The sequence below is a fragment of the Chamaea fasciata genome, unplaced genomic scaffold (genome assembly GCF_029207755.1).
Source record: "Chamaea fasciata isolate MVZ Bird 193981 ecotype frontalis unplaced genomic scaffold, bChaFas1.0.hap1 SCAF_3, whole genome shotgun sequence".
NCBI lineage: Eukaryota > Metazoa > Chordata > Aves > Passeriformes > Sylviidae > Chamaea > Chamaea fasciata.
The window spans coordinates 103,594,230-103,612,745 of record NW_027094088.1 but is presented as its reverse complement, the minus strand read 5'-3'; the positions used below and the strand labels follow the sequence as shown (position 1 = coordinate 103,612,745).

Below are 18,516 nucleotides of genomic sequence, written 5' to 3'. Positions count from 1 at the left end.
CAGTAACATCAGGGAAGTTTTCTACCATGACTTTAAGGATTCTACTACTTTAAGCAGTGGAAGACCACTACATGTTCCTGTCTCAAATAACATGTTGCTGTCAAAACCTGAGGAGCTTATATGAAAGTCTGGGTAATCCCCATGTATCATTTCAGTAGCATTTCTGTGCCATCAACTATATGAGATTAGGTTAAAATTTTATTGGGAAAATACCTTTACTTAAAGCAATTTCAAACTTCACTGCTTTTTGGAAAATTAGATATATAAAAATACCCCATGGAAAAGAAAATCCATGTAAAAAATTGTTTGGTCATAATGAAGATTTGAGGTTTGAAATTTGCATGATCAAATAATTCTTGGAAGATCACCCTCTAAGCCTCAGCCAAGGTTTCCACACTGCCCAGCCCCACCAGCACTAAGGAGGGTCAGGACCTGTGGAGATTGGGGCAGCCCTATTAGCATGAACCTTAGAAGAATAAACAATTTCTGGTCCAACAACCACCTGTGCGGGTTGGCAGGAGCATGGTAGGCTTCCAGCAGGATCCTGTTTGTATTTCATCAAAACTTCATCAGACCTGACACATTCCTATGAAATACTTCTGTTTCCCCATACTGGCATTTTCCAACAAAAGAAGTGTTTGATCGCTGGCTCCCAACCAACTCTATTCTGAAGCAATCTGTACAGGCTGGCCCATAAACAGTAACAGGTTATTTCCAGCAGTTTACACCTGACTGACACATACTCAGCTCTCTTTCACTATCCGAACTATTCCTCCACAAACTTTTGTTTACAGACATATCCTTTGGGAAAGAGCATAATTTAGTCTCACTAAGAAAATATATCAGTGGTCACTGATCAATGTAATATACTTTAGAGACTAAACCAGATTAAAGTGAGCCTATTAATACCACAAAATACCAATCAATATTTGAACTGTTTATCTATATATACGCTAAAAGTGCATTAGCAAAATAGCAACATATATACAAAGCCGCCCATTGTACCCACGCTGGTCCATTTTTCTTCAGCCTACAGCTGTGCATGTACCCCCACTGGTTGTAAAATGCCAAAACACTGCTCCTGACAGATCACACCTGCTTCAAATAACACATCTCACCCCACACTAATCTGCAGCTATAGGCTGGTTTTAATGATTTTAAAATGCCGGTATTAACTCTTAATGCTCAACTAGTTTTTATGGAAGCAGCAGAGTACATTTTGTCCAGTTTTAATGCAATCCCAATAAAACAGCTGGGAAATTGCAGTGCCAGAGAAAAGACATTCAAATCCACCATTTCCCCTATTGTAATAATAATCAGCTTGACAAAGTCAGATAGTAAAGCAGATTGTAGCACTTTGGGGCTTTTTGTACATATATTTAATTATATTATTAAGTTCCTCATTTGAAAGCAATTAAAAAATACTTTCAGTTCAAGATTATAAAACTACCCACTTCTGATTTCAGTCTGACGTTTTTATTGGTAATCTGAGTTATAACATGCTCAGGTTCATTCCTCCTTGATTGGCTGCTGAGCTTTCTGCCAGGATTTTATAGCTTAATGGGAAAGTACAGTATTTAAAACCCCTTTAAATTCATGGGCTACTCCTGCTTCTGAAAAAGCTTCTCTTGACTTCTCAGAAATGCATAACAAGAGTCCATGTTTACTTAAAAACATCTGCTTCATCCTTTGTGCTTTAATATAAAAAGTGGGTTGATGTTTTCCACGTTTTCCATTGACTGTCCCTGGAGGTGTTTAAGGAAAGACTGGATGCAGCAACCAGTGGCATGGTCTAGTTGACGTGGTGGTGTTCAGTCAAAGGCTGGACTCAATACATTCAGAGGTCTTTTCCCACCTAATTGATTCTATGATTCTGTAACTCTACCCTCTTTTCAAACTAGGAGATGATTTCTTTGGGGCTAAACCTGGCTCCCCCTGTATCTCACCACAGGCAGTGGAGTTGTGGGGTGAGATGGAGTGAAAAATGGGCATCCCAGAGGAAGGGCTGACATACCATGGCAGCATACACCAGTCCTAGGGACTTTGACTGAGGTCATAGCTACAGCTTGGTTTGAGCAAAGAGTGGGCAGGAGGTCTCAGTGCCTGAGCCTGTTGTTGGTTTCCCAGATGAGAATAAAAGTGGCATAAAGACCAGTAGAAGAAACACAGACACCAGAAATGTTCCTTTTTTCAAATTTTCAGGGAAATTCAGAACATATAGTGCTAGCAAGTGCAAAGAGCTGCTCTTTGCAACAAAGATATGGACAAAAAAAAACCCACATTGAAATGGTCTAATTTTTGTTATATGGTTCTGCAGCATTTCAGTTCTTCTAAAATTCTGTTCTGAGCTAATTCCAAGTTACAATTGGTTTTTTTGTTGTTTTTCAGCTTTCCATTATTTTTATTTACTTTATTCTTTTGCACACCAATCATTTGTCCACCTAGGAGACAGAGGTTAGTGTGAGTGGAGGGGATAAGAGGATGCAGGGCTGCTGGCCCACATCACTGGGACTTGCAGACCATGCCCAGGGGCTCTGATGATGATGGAGAAGCTCTGTGGGAAGTCACCAGCATGGAACCAAGGACATCAGTGTGCCATCTCCTAAGAAAGTGGCTCTCGCTCAGCATCTGAATCAGAAACTGGTAAAGCTCTAGCCCAGGAGAGCGTAGTCATTCCTACTCCATGCTGTGATATTCTGAGGGGAAAGAATTGGGTACAGTCTGTACTGAGGCCATCCCTGTGCCAGGCAGTTGGCACTGCTTCTGGTAAATACTGGTGAGCACCTGAGTGGCTACTGATGATAGATGTTTCTGCAGTGTGGTGAACAGACCAAGTGAGATTTGTAGAAGCTAAACCTCCACATGAGAATGTAGAATGAGAATCATCACACAAGGCTTTCAAAACATGCTTTTGATGCCTGTTAGCCAGAGGCTGCTCCCTTGTACTCATCCACACCACAGGCTGAACCTCAGCAACGATTTTTATGCCACATAAATCCAAGTTTGTTTTTCCAGACCTTTTTAAGAAGGCAAAAATTCACAGCTAAGTCTCCACCAAACTTAACACTGTACTTTCTGAAGGAACATAGGGTGTATGAATGTTATAAAAACATAACAGTAAGAAGCTGTTTATACCCTATAATATTATAACTCAGCTTTTGTCATAAATCTCTCTCCTTGATTGCACATACCTCCAGCATGAATTCATGCTCCTTTTGATTTTCCTCTTTATTACCCTTAGCCAACTGAGTGATGTGTGAGTTCCTGTCATGGTGCTGACTCTATTATAAAGTGCAAAGGTAATTTACATCATGGGGCTGGCAGGGCAACCAATAGCACCACGCCTGGGAGGTGTGCAGCTCCAACAAGCTTCTCTCTTTTATGGGTAATGGGGACCAATATTTTTTTAAAAAACAAACTATAAATTTCTGTGCATAGTCAGAGGCAAGTCCTTGGGGTGGGATAGCAGATTTACACTTAGCCCACTAGTAGTTTTGTGAGGAGTCAGCATCTTCATTTGAGTGAAAAGCCCCAAGAGCAGACAGTGAGCCATCCCCTCACTGCCTGAATTCTTTTGGCTCATCGTGGGGGAATCAGAGGAGTGGGGAAAACAGAAAATTGATGTTTCTTTGTTCAAGATGTTCACTGTAAACCAAGACTCCCTGGAGTCAGAGCTGCAGTTTTCACACAGCTCCATACCCTGTACTACATGTAAATTTTAATTTAGTTTGGATATAAACAAACCTTCACTCTATTTGAGTTCAAGCAGGGGCAAAAGCTCACCCAGGAGCATAGCCTGAGTGAACGGGGTCAATCTTCAGAGGGCCAGGAGGAAGCAAACCCTTTCCAGGTGGCCCTCTGTGGATATTCACAATATCAATGGAAGCAACTAATTTTAGAGGCCAGTCACCCTACACTCTCTTTATACCATTAAGGAGAGATAGGCACCTCAAAAAGTGGTTTAGAAAACCCTATTTAGGCTCTTACTGTAAAGAAGAAGGCTTGCCTTTGCCTGTGGTGTATAAGTGTTACTCCTACCTGAGACAGGAGCCCATGGTTGGCCTGTGTGAGCACACCCATCTGCTGCTCTTCATCTGTGCCACTTCAAGATTGGAAAATCCAAACCTCCCTGTGGATGAGGACACAGGCATAGTATCAACCTCAATTCAGGCTCTCAGACAAATAAGGATGGTAACATGCACTTGAGTGTCTGTCAGTTGTGATTCAAAATACTGCAGGATACACCCCAATGCCCCACATTCTATAAGCACTAGAAAAACTTAATTTTATGGTGAAAGGTCATTTTCAAAAGCAAACCTGTCCCAGGCCTTCTGACAAAACCAGTGTTCTGACCCCAAACTTTGCAGTTGGATAAATATGTTATTGCTCTGTTCATACAGATCGTTGGGATGGGAGGAAACTTCCCCACCTACATATACATCCCATGGATTTACATGTGATAGTTCTGTTCTACTTGTAAGAAGTTCAGCAATATAAAAGGCAACAGTGATAATTGGGAGCCCTCAAGTCACTTCTGCACCACATAGGGAAAAGGATTTTCCTGCATCTTCTTCAGGTTACTCATGGGCACGCTGTTTTCATGCTCCAGTGAGAATGTTTAAATAACAGTTGTACAACATTCATTAGAACAGCTCTTCCTCCAGTGTTTGACAACATTTTATTATTAGAAATATATTTTGAAAATACAGTGAAGTCTGGTAGATAAAAAAAATGGGTCCATTTGATCAAAGCTATTCAAAGCAATCAGCTCCTATTTCAATTATATGTGAGTTGCATGACCAGGTAATTTGGTGAAATGGGCTTCAGCACCCATCAAAATCAAATTCCCGTGTTTGTTGAACTTCAGAGGAAACAGTGTGTTAAATTGCAATGGTGGTCCTGTATCTTTATTCATGGATGTGCTGCACACCTTCACCAGATGCATTTCCTAGTAGCTTGCATGCAAGACAATTCAATGTAATTTCCTCTATTGACTTTCAGCGCACAGTTTAATTCCAGTACTTTCATAAAGGGGTTTATTTTAAGCCATTGATATTAGGACTGGGGATCTTTCCATAAAAGTATAATTTTTTACTCCTCCCTTAGCAGAAATGGGAAAGAATTATGCTCTGCATAACTTCAAGAGAGCCTCAGCATTAATACAATAGAAACCAATGTAGCCTCTCTATAAATACTCTCACACCAAACATTTCCACAGGACTCGTTTTTGCAGCAGTAGCTTAACTCCAAAGCCATATAAATCTACCTTGTTTGTAAAACTACTGTACGGCAATACAAAACAGGCCAAATCTTTGCTCCACTGACATCCATAAGACTGATAGCAGCAGAAGAAAGCAACACTCCCAGATGTTTATTGTATCGTATTTTATGCAGCTGTCACGTTCCACAAGCTTTGCACCAAGCCGAAGTCTGACCTTCATCTTAGTACGAAGGTGCAGGGCAGAGTGACTGCATGTAGGCTGCTTTATTCACCAGCCATCCCTGGGTTTTGCATTATCTCCCTCTGGGGCATGTTCTACATCTGCTTTAAGGGTGTGTTTACACTGGAATGAGTGTAGTGTGAGCAGACATTCCTGAGTAAGCATTTTAAGGAGTATCTGAGAATTGTTTGCAGTACAGCTGTGATAGCACAGACTTCAGCACAGACTGGGGACCCTCATATTTGCTCAGTTTTAGGGCTAGTCTGCCCGAGGCCGAAACTGCTGGCCAGGACAATCTCTCCAAAGGCCAGGGAAATTTGACTTAATAGGTCCATTCATGGTCTTGTTCTCTCATCCTGTGCACAGAACAAGGTGGTGAGATTGCCGAAGATGGAGCAACAACCCATAAGCACATCCAACATCCCAGTCAGCAGACACCACATGCACTAAAAATATTTATTAAATATTTATTAAATTTGAATTCTAGACAGCCAGAAGAAAAATGCATAAACACTCACTTATTCCTAGGCTGCCTGGACTAAGAGAATGGTCTCTTAGCCTTTCATATTGAGACCAGTCTGAGCTCTTATGATTAGTATTTGGGAGTGTTGTAATGTTAAAGAAGCACAAGGTCATGCTTTAAAATGTGTTATTTCAGTGTGAATATGATCAACTTATGGTTGCTTTGACTGTTGTTCATGTCCTTTATATTCCCTTGGCACCTGGAGCATCCCTCAATAACCCAGGCAAGCCAGAGTGACATGAACAAAATCAAGGATGTTCAAAAAGAAGCAGAGTGCAGACAGATCCCAAGCTGACAGAAGGAAAGAGCATGAGCCCATTTCTCTGCATTGTTCTGCTTTACTCATAATATGATGTTCTAGTAAAATAACATCTGTGTCCTCCTCCCCATAGCTCACACACTCCTGTTCATTCTCTGTTAAATCAGTGAACTGTGATTGTGACTGAATCTGTGACAGAATTTGGATAATTGTTTATAGCCTTCTTATCCATGTTTCAGTAACTGTACACAGGAGACCTCATGTGATAGGGCCTGCCATTTCCCTTCCAACTCTCCTCAAGGTCCAGCCAGGCTTCTCAGATTGAATTCTTGTAGATGCTGTTTGAAATTATATTGGTCATTCTGAGAAAACTGAACAGAAGGCACCAGAGATGATTTGAAGACACTGCCCCTCTAAAGACACTTCCTTAAGCAGAAAGTATCAAGTGTCTATCCAAGCATTTGCATCAAGTATAACCAAGGCAATTAGTGCCATCATGATCCTTTAAACATGGTACTAAATTGGACCTGAGACATCTGTAGTCTGATTTGTTGGGGGGTGCTGAATAAGCTGGTTTTTTCCTGAATACCTTTTTCACTAGTGAAGTAACTTCTTCACTAGTGAAAAGGATAAAATTAATTTCCCCCATAAGTCTTTTGAGATCCATTAATTAATAAAGACATCTACAGAAACAAAGTTTTATAAGGAATTATACTTAATATCTTTATATCTTTTTTACAAGTCCACCTGTGTCCAAAATCTGTTGTACTGGTGGAAATGAAAATTGTTGTGGCTCAAGTGTTTGTACAAATGTAATGAATCTAAATATTCTGGGTTTTTCTATGTTTGTATCTTCATTTTCCTTAAAGAGGAAGATTTCTTTATCTGAATATTTACAGCTGAACTTTTTGAAAACTGTCTTAATTAGAAACAGTTTAGCTCTGTTGTATGGAGGAGAATTCTGGCTGTACCTTTAGTACTTCTAATAATTTCTTTTTATTTATTGTAACAGCTCCAAACAGTAAGCAGCACATTGCTATAGCTGGCTATTTATTACACCTACTGTACAAAAGGAACCAAGTCTGTATTACTTTTTTATTCATATAGATGTTTCTATAAACCAGATAGTTAAGTGATGTATTTATTTTGGTTTCTAGCCAAGCAGAAATATTTAATCCCTGCTTTTGGAAGTAAGAATTATCTAATCACTCGCTAGCTTTTATAATAGAGCATTTATCATGGAACATTAATCCATTAGTACTTATTTTCCGTCCCATCCTTTCACTAGCACCTTGCTTTGAACAAAGTTGAGTTTGGCTGTGATTTTTCCTTTTATCATATATCATAGTTACATGATGGGACACACCAACATTGAATTCAGAAAAAAATCTTGCACTTTGCTTGAACTTGGCACCCAGATGTTCTGCCTGTGCTTCCACTGCTAACAAAATAGTGCATGTGTGAGTTCTGAAATAAGTCTTTCATTGTAATGTACCAGGGTTTCGTGGGTGTAAGGAGGCATGTGGAAACAGCTAAGAATAATTACCTGCTAAAGAAAAACTTCTGTTTTACTAGCTTTGTTTTTTCACAGGTTTAATTTGCATAGCACATCACCAAACTGCCACACTTAAGCTCTCTGGCATTAAAAGCAAAAATTAATTGCTTCAGGGGAATTTCTGCTTTATTTTGTTTTGTTTTGCCAAATTAGAGATTAAAGGTAACCCCTGAATAAAATGTGCAGTCCCTGCCTCTGTGATGACACATCACCTAGGGTGCTGTGTGGCTGATCAAAGGCTGGACTTCCTCGGGTTCTTGCTAGACCTGGGTTTTCAAAGCCACTGCTCAACACAGTGTCAGCTCAGGACCAGAGGGTGACACGTCCTCTTACAGCACCAACCCAGTGAGAGGAAGGGGAGCACTCAGGGAACTCCATAGCCTCATTCCATTTTCTTCAGCTCCCTCTGAAAAAAGAGATATAAACAAAGAAAAGGAAGGTGAGAAAATCATGAAAAAACAGGTAGGAAAGTTCTTGAGGAACAAAAACTAGAATGCCTTTGCAGCTGAGAAGCTTTTGCTTATCTGTGGCCTTTGTGTGCTGCTCTTCCAAGCAGCATCCAGATGCCCAGGTAGGTAGGTAGTTATCTCTGGAAATATCTCTGAATATCACAACAGTTGGATCTCTCCTCCATTCCCCAGAGTGTGCTGGGACCAGGAATAGGGCTCAGGCTGCAAAACTCAGCCTGATCATTCCCCTTCTCACATTTCAAACATTGCACAACATAGATGCTGTGTGGCCCCAGACTGGGTTGTGCAGGCTGGTGTCAAAGAGAGACTGCTGCATTTGCTTCCCATTTCTATTAAGAAATTAATACTTAATACTTTTGTGAGCCAAAAAAACACCCCTTTTTGTAGCATACATTACAGAATGAATGAAACTTCAGGGCCAAATCCTGTGAACTCTCGGTGTAATCTTTACTGCTGGAGTAGATCCTTTGCAACCCATAGGTGTAATAAATACTATGTCAATCTTTTACAGAACAAGAGCCAAACTATTATTAATTGTAGCATTGGAAGACATTGATTCACTCCACCTCTCTTTGCAGATTTAACTGATGCCTGTGTTGAGTGCTGGCTTTAGGTAGGCTGCAGCCCAGGAAGACGAGTGACTTGAGTGACCACAGTGATTCGTGAGGCTTGGGTAAGACAAATAAAATGCACTGAAGAAAATTACTCCTGGGAAACAGGGAATAAAGGAGGAGAGGATTTTGAAGACCATCCATTGTTTCATTATTCAGATTTTCCCTGCTGGTTGTTAATAGATAGATGAGAGAACTGTGGTCTCTGTGGTCCCCCGAGGAAAGTGCCTGTCACCCGATGAAAGAGCCTATTACCCTGTGGGGGCTTGAAGTGTCACAAAGTTACAGAACACAGATACAGGAGTAGCTCTTTGTACATTTCAGACTTTAATCTTCATTAGAAATCTCCCCTATGATTTTGGAAGAGAATAAATTTCTATCTTTTCACTGTAGGTTTTTAATCCTCAGATAATTAGTGTGCACCCTACACCTGTACTTCTCATACAGCTTCTGTGGACATTAGAAGAAATTTTGTGTGCAAAGACAGATGCAATGCAGGTTCAAAGAAAGCAAGCTAGTCACTGAGCAAAAGTCCCTAAAAAAGTCACTTTAAAAATTCTAATTCGTGTCCAAGCATTTAAAAGAATACAACAATATGGTCATGGTTAGAACATGAAAAGTCAACTCCTTAATAAAGTTACATTTTTTTAACTTATTCCAGTAATTCTTTCCTACTAATTTATGTGGAATTTTTATCTTTGAAATATGGGACACATATATCCACAAGCCTGTATCCCTATAATTCTAAAAATAGGCCTATCCTTTCAGATTACTTGTATTTTCAGTATTCTAATGTTTATATTTAAGATACCCTTCCTTTTTTTTTTAATGTATGCTTCACTTTTTTTATTAGAAAAAGCCCTTCAGATGTTTTTATCATAGGTATTTCAAAGTTATATTAAAAATTATGTGTATTGAATATCCAGATATTACTATTAACAGAAAAAAATATTTTCTTTCTTCCCATTGGGAAAGAGGTAACTGCCTTCTCAAACAAAGTTATCAGCTCAAGAATCTGAGAATTTCTGTCATTAAAATGGTATTACCTCATTTTTTAAGTTCATTAAGTGCAGGTGTGTGTAAATGATCTGATGGAATTCCCTCAGCACCTACTGAGCCAAAGATTAGTTCAGTACTTGCGTCAAAATGAGTAGCATCAGGGCCACTAACTTTTGAAGCTCGGGGCTATTCCAATGGGCTGCTCCAGAAGCCAGGAAGATGTGATGAAGCCAAATTCAAATCACCTTTCCTCTTCTGGAATCAGACCTACTTGTGTAAATAACAACATGTAAAATAATATGCTGTGAAATATTATACAATAAGTATGAAACAAGGGAGTGCAATACAATAAATAGACCTAGCATTGCAGAAGAGTTGTGAAACCAGAAACTGAACTTTCTATTGGTTACTGACACTGGGACACTAGTAGGAAAACCTCTTCTGACAGGGTCATCATACCTTTTGATGAGCTTTCTGACCTCTCCATACTTTGCTGGAGAACATTCCTGCATGATACAGAATGTCTTACCCAATCTGCTGCACAATCGTCCTGAGAGATGTTTACAATATATGAGAGACCACTCAGAGGGAACTTGACAGGCTTGAGAGTTGAGTCCATGTGAACATCATTCAGTTCAACAAGGCCAAGTGCAAGGTCCTGTATCTGGGTCAGGGCAATCCCAAGGACAAGTGCAGGCTGGGTGGAAAATGGGTTGAAAGCAGACATGGGGAGAAGGACTTGAGAGTAACAGTGGACAAAAAGCTCAGTGTGACTTAGCAGTGCACACTCACAACCCAGAAAGCCAACTGTATGGTCATGGAGACAGGAGAGGTGCCTGAGAACTAAAAGAAAGCAAAACTAAAAGAAAGCAAATGTCACTCCACCCTTCAAAAAAAGCAAGGAGGATCCACGGAACTACCTGTCAGCCAGCCTCACCTCAATCCCTGGAAAGGTGATGGAACACCTCATTCTGGAGGCCATCTCTGTCCACATGGATGATAAGGTGATCAGGAGCAATCATCATGGATTCACTAAACGTGAAATCATCCTTGACCTGTCTGATTGCCTTCTAAGATGAAACAACTAGCTGGATGGATGAAGGGAGAGCAATGGATATTGTCTACCTCAGTTTCAGCAGCACTTTCAACACTGCCTCTCACAACATCCTCATAGACAAACTGAGAAGGGGAGTGAGGTGTATTAAGGTGGATTCAGAACAGGCTGAACAGCAGATCCCAGAAGGCCACAATCAGTGGCACAGGGTCCAGTTGGAGATTTGATACTTGGCCCAGCATTGTTTAACTCATTCATCAATTGCTTGGAAAAAGGGGCAGAGGCTGTCTCAGCAATTTCCCCAATGACATAAAGCCAGGAGGAGTGGCAGATATCTCAGACAGCTGTGCTGCACTTCAGAGGGACTGTGGCAGGTTGAAGAGATAGGCAGAGAACAATCTGAAATGCAGGAAGGGCAAATTCAAGGTGCTGCATGTGGGGAAGAATAACTGCAGGCACCATTAGAGGCTGGGGGCCAACCTACTGGAAAGCATCTCTGTCAAGGTGGCCAAGCATTGGAACACATTGTCCAGAGATGATGTAAAGTCTCCCTCACTGGAGATATTCAAGAACCATCTGGACACAATCCTGTGCCATGTGCTCTGGGATGACCCTGCTTGAGCAGGAAAGTTGGACCAGATGACCACTGTGACCTTCCCAAACTGATCCATTCTGTGATTTTGTGATTCTGTGTCCTGGGCTGCATCAAAAGCAGCATGTCTAGCAGGTCAAGGAAAGGAATTTCCCTCCCTACTCTAATCTTGTGAGACTCCACCTGGAGTAAAATGCTCAGCTGTGGGGTTCCCAACAGAAGAAGGACATGGACCTGTTGGAGCAAGTCCAGAGGAGGCCACAAAGATGATCAGAGGACTGGAAAACCTCTCCTATGAAGACAGACTGAGAGAGTTGGGACTATTGAACCTGAAGAACAGGAGCCTACATTAGAGATGGAGAGGGTTTTTTTACAAGGGCCTGTTGGGATATGATAAGAGGCACTGAAACTAAAAGAGAGTAGGTTTAGATTAGATGTTAGGAAAAAATTCTTTACTATGAGAGTGGTGAGGCACCAGAACAGGTTGCCCAGGGAAGCTGTGGATACTCCATCCCTGGAAGTGCTCAAGACCATGTTGAATGGGGCTTTGAGCAGCCTGATCTAGTGGCAGGTATACCTGCCCATGGCAGCAGGGTAGGATCTGGGTGATTCTGAAGGTCCCTTAAAGCCCAAATGATTCTGTGATACACCAGCACATTGGAGAAACAGACCCATTTACATTTGATCTTCACCAAGTACAAAGGGGAGACTTATGATCATGCAGGACTGGCCTCCTACTCATCACCTTTATGACAGAGAAACTTCGCCTTTCAGGACGTATGAGCATAGTGACAGACCTCAGTGTCTTCTGAATAACAATTCAAAGGCACAGATTTGATTAGTTTTTTGCACTCATTAATTAAATACTTATAGAAAACTTTACAGAGGGGCAAATGTTTGCAAAAAATAGCCCTTATTATGTTCTTTTTATCATAGGGATGCATAGGGAGGAAAGCAACACTGATAGTTAAGGTGGGTCTCAATCTTCCAAGAAAATTTAAATATATTTTACTTCTGTGCTTTTCCAACCACAGGAAGGTAACTCCTTTAGGATTTATCCTTTATTAGACTACTGAATGTGACTACAATCACAGGAAATGCTGCATACTTTTGTCTGTATATACTTAAAGACATTACAGGACCTCTTATATGGGGGATATTGCTAGAACTGTTAAAATATTAAAAAAAAATCTTTCCACTTGAAAAAAAGCTGCATGGAAAAAACAATCAAAATTGTCTAAGCAATACTATCACATAATTAGATTGCCTGGCATAAGCTTAATACATGAAATGTCCTCAGTTCTCATGCCATTCTCTGTCTTGATTAAGGAAGAAACTAAAAGACCAGACTTTTTCCATTGCTAAATTTTCCATTGTGAAATTTGATGTGTTCATGACTGCAGAAGTTCTGTTAATCAATAAATCACTAGACAACTTTGATTAATTAACTAGTCAACAACTCATAAGACAGTTCAGTCAGAACATCTGCATTTCCCTTTGTCCTATGTGATTTTTCAGTGAAATAAAATGTGGCTGTTTCTTTCCCAGACTGTTTGCTTTAAATGTTCTATAGAAGAATTATGGATTATTTTTATTTGTGCTTCAGTAGCAACTAACAGCCTTGTTTAAGCCTCTTCTAAGCTCCAGGCCTAATTTGTGCTAGGCTTTACATGATCCCACTTTAATAAGCAAGGCTGGGGGTAGAAAGAGATGCAAAGTAATTCCAGGGGTGCTGATCTGTACCCCCACACAAGCCCGGAGGCAAAGCCTGCACCAGATCTCGGATGTGTGGAACCCTCCCACAGCAGCCTGCCAGCCACGCTGCCTGTCCTGAAGGGAAACACAGAATGCTCTGCTCTAAGAAAACAGCATTGTTTTCAAAGACAATTTGCCAGCATGAGCTTTCCTGTAAAAGGAACCATCTTATTAGCACTCTGGGTGGGATGTCATCCTCCAACAGGATGTCTCCCATGGAGCCATCTAACCTGCAATGCAACACTGGGTGCTGAATGCTTACAAAGGTCATCCTTACAAAGTCAGTGCCCAGCCCTTCTGCAGACTATGTCAGGGTGGTGGAGAATGGCAGCAAGACATGAATAGGCACATATGGTCGGTGAGGGCATGTTCTTCTCTGGAGAAACCTAAAACTTGAATAAGTCTTGGTCAACAGAAAACAACCATGTCTGTGCACAGGGCTGGGTTATAAATTCAGTCACACTGGGATGTCACTTGGATGCCTGTCACAGGAAATGGATCCTTGCTTTATTTGAGATTTAATGCTCTGTTTTACCCAGCTGACATTTCCAGACACTCCTGATTAAGGGAGCATTGAAAGCCTTCCTCCCACTTGCAAGCCCAACAGAGACCTCTGAGCCACCTTTGGCTGCCCATGCATGTAACAGGTCCTGTAACTTCTGAACTTAGGACTGCACCATGTTTTGGTTTATGTAAATATGTGAATTGCTGCCTCTACTCTTATTTCCTTACAGTGGTTCCAATTAATCTGTATGTCTCCCACTGTTTTCATCACTGTTCCTCATGACAAGTCCTCTCCTCTGTCTCTCACAAATCCTTATTACAAAAGAGGATGAGAAAAAATATGAAATGTTGGGATTACTACTAGACAGAAATCCCAGTATTTCAGGCAGATATGTTGCTGATCTTTCCAATTCTGACAAAAAAGGAATGAGTTTTCCTATCATTTGCCAGAACACATGAGAAGCAAAGTGTGGACCAGGGTGTCTTCCCCCAGGGCACAAGTAGAAACACAGTTTGGTAGTCATTACCCAAAGCACCATCTGAGACTTTGATTTCAAATACATGATAGCTCAGTTTCCATCTAAAGCAGCCAGCAAACAAGCAAACCAGAGAACTTTACCCATGATCCTTTATCTTAATCCTTTTTTTTTTATTTTTTTTTTTAAACTTGCCTCAGAAACAAAAAACAGAGGCTGCAGAGCAATATATTGAAAAAGTTGAAACATACCAACCTTTGAAGAATCACATACAAAATACTATTTTAAATCAAAAGTATGTGTGTTGCACTTTGGACCAGGTTGCCAGCTGATGTAAAACAGCTCAGCTCCTTTAATCATATGGGGTTATGCCAATTTACATCAGCTGAGGATCTGTCTAATAATAATATGTGAAGCAGGGCTTCACCGCATACTGTACTGAATGTTGGAAAACATCCTGTACTTAAATGCATGCAGCTCTTTAACTTGGAGTATGAGACTGGCCACATTGTTTGACATAAGGGTTAGTTTTCAGATAGTGAAATTTCAGTTGCCAGGTGCCAGAGGCAATTTATCAGACACTCATAAAATAAAGATCAAAAAGCCCATCAGTCTCCCACTGCATCTGGGATCTAGGAAGGAACACTTACAGCCCCTATCCTTTAAACAGCTCTCACTGAAAGAGCTCACTGTTTATAATAACAAGAAAAGGAGAAAGGGGTCAGGTCAAAACCAGCTGAACAGCAGGTGGTGTTATAAAGTTTTTTTTTCCACAGTTAAAACTTTGGTGAAATAGTGGTTCAAGTGTACTCACACAAGCCTGTTTCATATTTTTAATCTGTATTTTTAGATAATTTTTGGCAATTAGAATACAAGTCACAGATGACTTGACTTTTTTTCTCTGTTGTTTACTTGAATATGTTACAAAAATAATCCTGAATTGTTTCCTTTCATGCTTCCCTTTTGACTGAAAGCCCTTGCTACACATTACTGAACTCAGCTTTTAGATCCAGAACTGAAATTCCTCCAAAGTTCAAAGGGGTTTCCGAGCCATATTCCCGTTCATAACCAGCTTAGCTGGAATGGTGCAAGATGAGGAGTTTGGATTCAGATCTGAACTGTACTATTATTTAATATTTAATGAGCACTCACACTCAGTCTTGGCTGAAGTCAGAGACATGAACCTTGCCTTATGAAATGTTTCAATATCAAGGCTCTGGTGTTGCCCTCAGGTCTCCTCAGTGGGGTGGAAGAAGCATCTCTCCACCTCCAAGGAATGTGTCACATTCTTATGACTTCATTCCTCAAAGACAAAACAGCCACACTCTATCAGGAAAGAATTAGCCACGTATGTTCAGAGTTGTCATCAAAACTCCCATAAGAAACGCCTCAAATGAGATGAATATAAGACACTTTGCTATTCCAGAAGAGACAGTGAGTGTCACATGAAAGTCTCCTCTCTAGTCAGCAACTGACCATGACAACCTGACAAATTTGAAACAATAATTAAAATATAGCATTATCCCTGAGGACACAGGATCGGAGGAATTATGGCCCTGATATACTAAAAAAAAATCCCATGAAGTACAGAGCACACAGCCCCCAGAGACATTTCATGGCACTGAACACACTGGACCAAAGGGAATATAATTTGTCTTGACTAATTTTAATCCCTTAATTTAGGTACCTCCTGAGGCTCCAAGTTTAGCAAAAGGAAAAAAGAAGGTATCTAAATTAATATCTTAATTGCAGAACAACTCAGATATTCTGCATCATCCTCCAGAGGTGCTTTCCTCCATCAGTCAGTCTTGGGGGCCCTGGCTCCCACATAAAACCCTTAAATATGATCCTTACTACAGGCAATGTGAGTGACCTCACTGATAAAAGCATTATTTTCTGTACTTTGTGTTGTTTGCTCATGCATCCATTCAAAAGTATTCTCCTCTTGTTGCGCTTACCTCCACTGAGTCTGAGTTTCTTCACCACAGCTTTGATTAATGACTAGTTATTGGGAACAGCGATGTCTCCAAGTTCACAAATACAGTACTCATCATTTTTCAAAAATGTAAATGTTTGTCAACAGCTACTGCACAAAGGTAATAAAAATCCATGGGAAAGAAGTGGTGTGCCTTGGATACAAAAAGTATGACTATCATTAGTACTATTTGCTGGCAAATGTGACTTTTTTAATAGGGACCACAATATTGTTACCATACATCAGCATTCACAGAGGCTAGTACCCCCTAATTTTCTGACTGCTATCAGGCTTCCCAAACACCTTGTCCCAGAAATCATTTTTCTATTCCAAAGCATGAGTCAGGTCTCCCATCTGCTTTGGACATCCATTCAAAAAATCTCACTTGGCCTTAATCCCAGTCCCTGAATTCTGTGTGGTATCCAGTATAGTGTATGCATTATTTTGAAATGCTGTAATATTGTTATCTTTGCTTTATAACTGTGATCCCTTAGAGCTTTCCTTTGTATTTCCAGCATTTGTTTCCCAGGCAGTTTTATAAAAACTTAATGAGGTGATATTATTAAAGCCTATTAACTTATACAGGCTTTTTGCCTGATGAGAACTCAATTTTATTTTCCTTAAGCAGCAGGCCAGATTGCAATCAAGCAGTTTCTCCAGTGAGTATCTCAACAAATTCATCACCTTTTTTCTTAGTCTTAGATAATACCACAGTAGAGACCAGGCCAAAACTTTCCCTTTTCAAAATTACAACGAAGATATATTTACTCTTTTCAGAGTAACTGGCTGTAGTAAGGTAGTTCTTTCCTTCATTTTGTAGTTTCCTCTCCTGATTTCCAACTCTCATTCCAGATATTAGACTGAGATATTTATGGATTGTGCTGAGCTCATAGGTTTTAATTAAGTTTTTTACATACCTGAATAATTTCTATAACTTACCTCTTCTAGCAAGACTAGCATTAGGCTTGTGCAGCATGTAGAGGCACAAGACCACACAAAGCAGGAGGCTTTGCATTCCAGGTCATCATCTCCAGAGGCCAGAGCACAGCAAGAGCTGCCAAATTGGTTCAGATGGGCCCCAGCTCCGCCTGCAGCTGTCAGGGCCCTCCCACACACTGACAAAGAGAGACTTTCCCACCCTCCTCTGACCTCCAGAGATGTGCCTAGTATGGAAACCTGCTGAAAGCACCAAGGTGTTAGGCATTTCTGATTAAAAGGGCTGGAGGAGGAGAAAGACCTTGCAGTGAAAGCACAAGGTTGTCTGGCTTCAGTTCCTAGTCCTGTTGAGCGTTGCTTGTCTGACCTTACATTTTACACCCTCTACTATTCTGTTTTGACTTTGTGTTTCATAAAGCATGAGAAAAGAACTTCTAGCTGTGATTCACGGAAAAACACAGCCATCAAACAATGCTCAGGTTATTAGTGAACTTTGTGAAGATAGGGCAAAACTTAAAAAAATACGGGGGGGAGCTTTTCATATAGACTACAGAACACAAAGACCAGATTCATTACAAGATAATGTTATACATTTTAAAAATATTAATAATTCAGCAGCTTGGACATGTGATTCTGCTGTAACTTCTAAAAATAATGATATTTCATGCATACTGGGCTCCTGAATCTCAAAAAGCCAACATCTTCTGGCACTGCAAATATCTCACAAGATTCCTTAATTGATCCCCTTACAAGTGTCCAAAATGCACAGATTTTTGGAAAGCTACTTTCGTTGAACTGGAATTCTTCCTAAATTTCCTTGGCACTCATCTAATGATATCTGAGGTAGTTTAACAAGTATTTCACAAATGCCAGGCCTAAGACAAAATGCTGCTTCAAGCTGTCTCCATGGATAGGACATTAGTGGGATGGCTGAGCAAGATTTTCACGGCAGACCCTTCAGCAAAGGATCCAGATAACAATATATATCACTTTAAAGGGGATTTCTACATTTCCTGTGCAGTCAGCTGGGGAAAATGTGTCTTTCAAGGCATCTACTGAGAGACTCAATCTCCCTAATTTTAGACACAACAGAGTGGTGAATGGGATTTCCTCTAGAACAGGCACAGGTCACTGAGGCAGGTGAGACACACCTTCCACTACCTAAGGAAAGCTGACCTAGTTTTATGTATGGCCTTTCTGTACCAAAGAGAACCACTTCACACCTCAGTCTTTTACATCTTTTTTTGTACTTGGCTCTGCCCTTGGATCTCCCTAAATCATCTAAGAAGCCAATCCTGAACAGAACAAACCCTTCAGAGTTTCAATTTAGATCTCCCTCTATAAATTTTCTGCATACTAAAGCCAG

General features: G+C 40.5%; 1 long non-coding RNA gene across 2 annotated transcripts in view; it reads right to left on the bottom strand.

The window, feature by feature from the left end:
- Positions 1-17,342, bottom strand: part of LOC136287863 (uncharacterized) — a 29,808-nt gene extending 12,466 nt beyond the window's left edge. For both annotated transcript variants that reach the window (XR_010720397.1, XR_010720396.1), the window contains exons 1-3: positions 17,154-17,342; positions 7,991-8,184; positions 4,039-4,129 (exon numbers count right to left, since the gene is read on the bottom strand). This is a non-coding gene — a long non-coding RNA (uncharacterized lncRNA). The remainder of the gene's footprint in view (positions 1-4,038; positions 4,130-7,990; positions 8,185-17,153) is intronic.
- Positions 17,343-18,516: the final 1,174 nt, after the last annotated feature.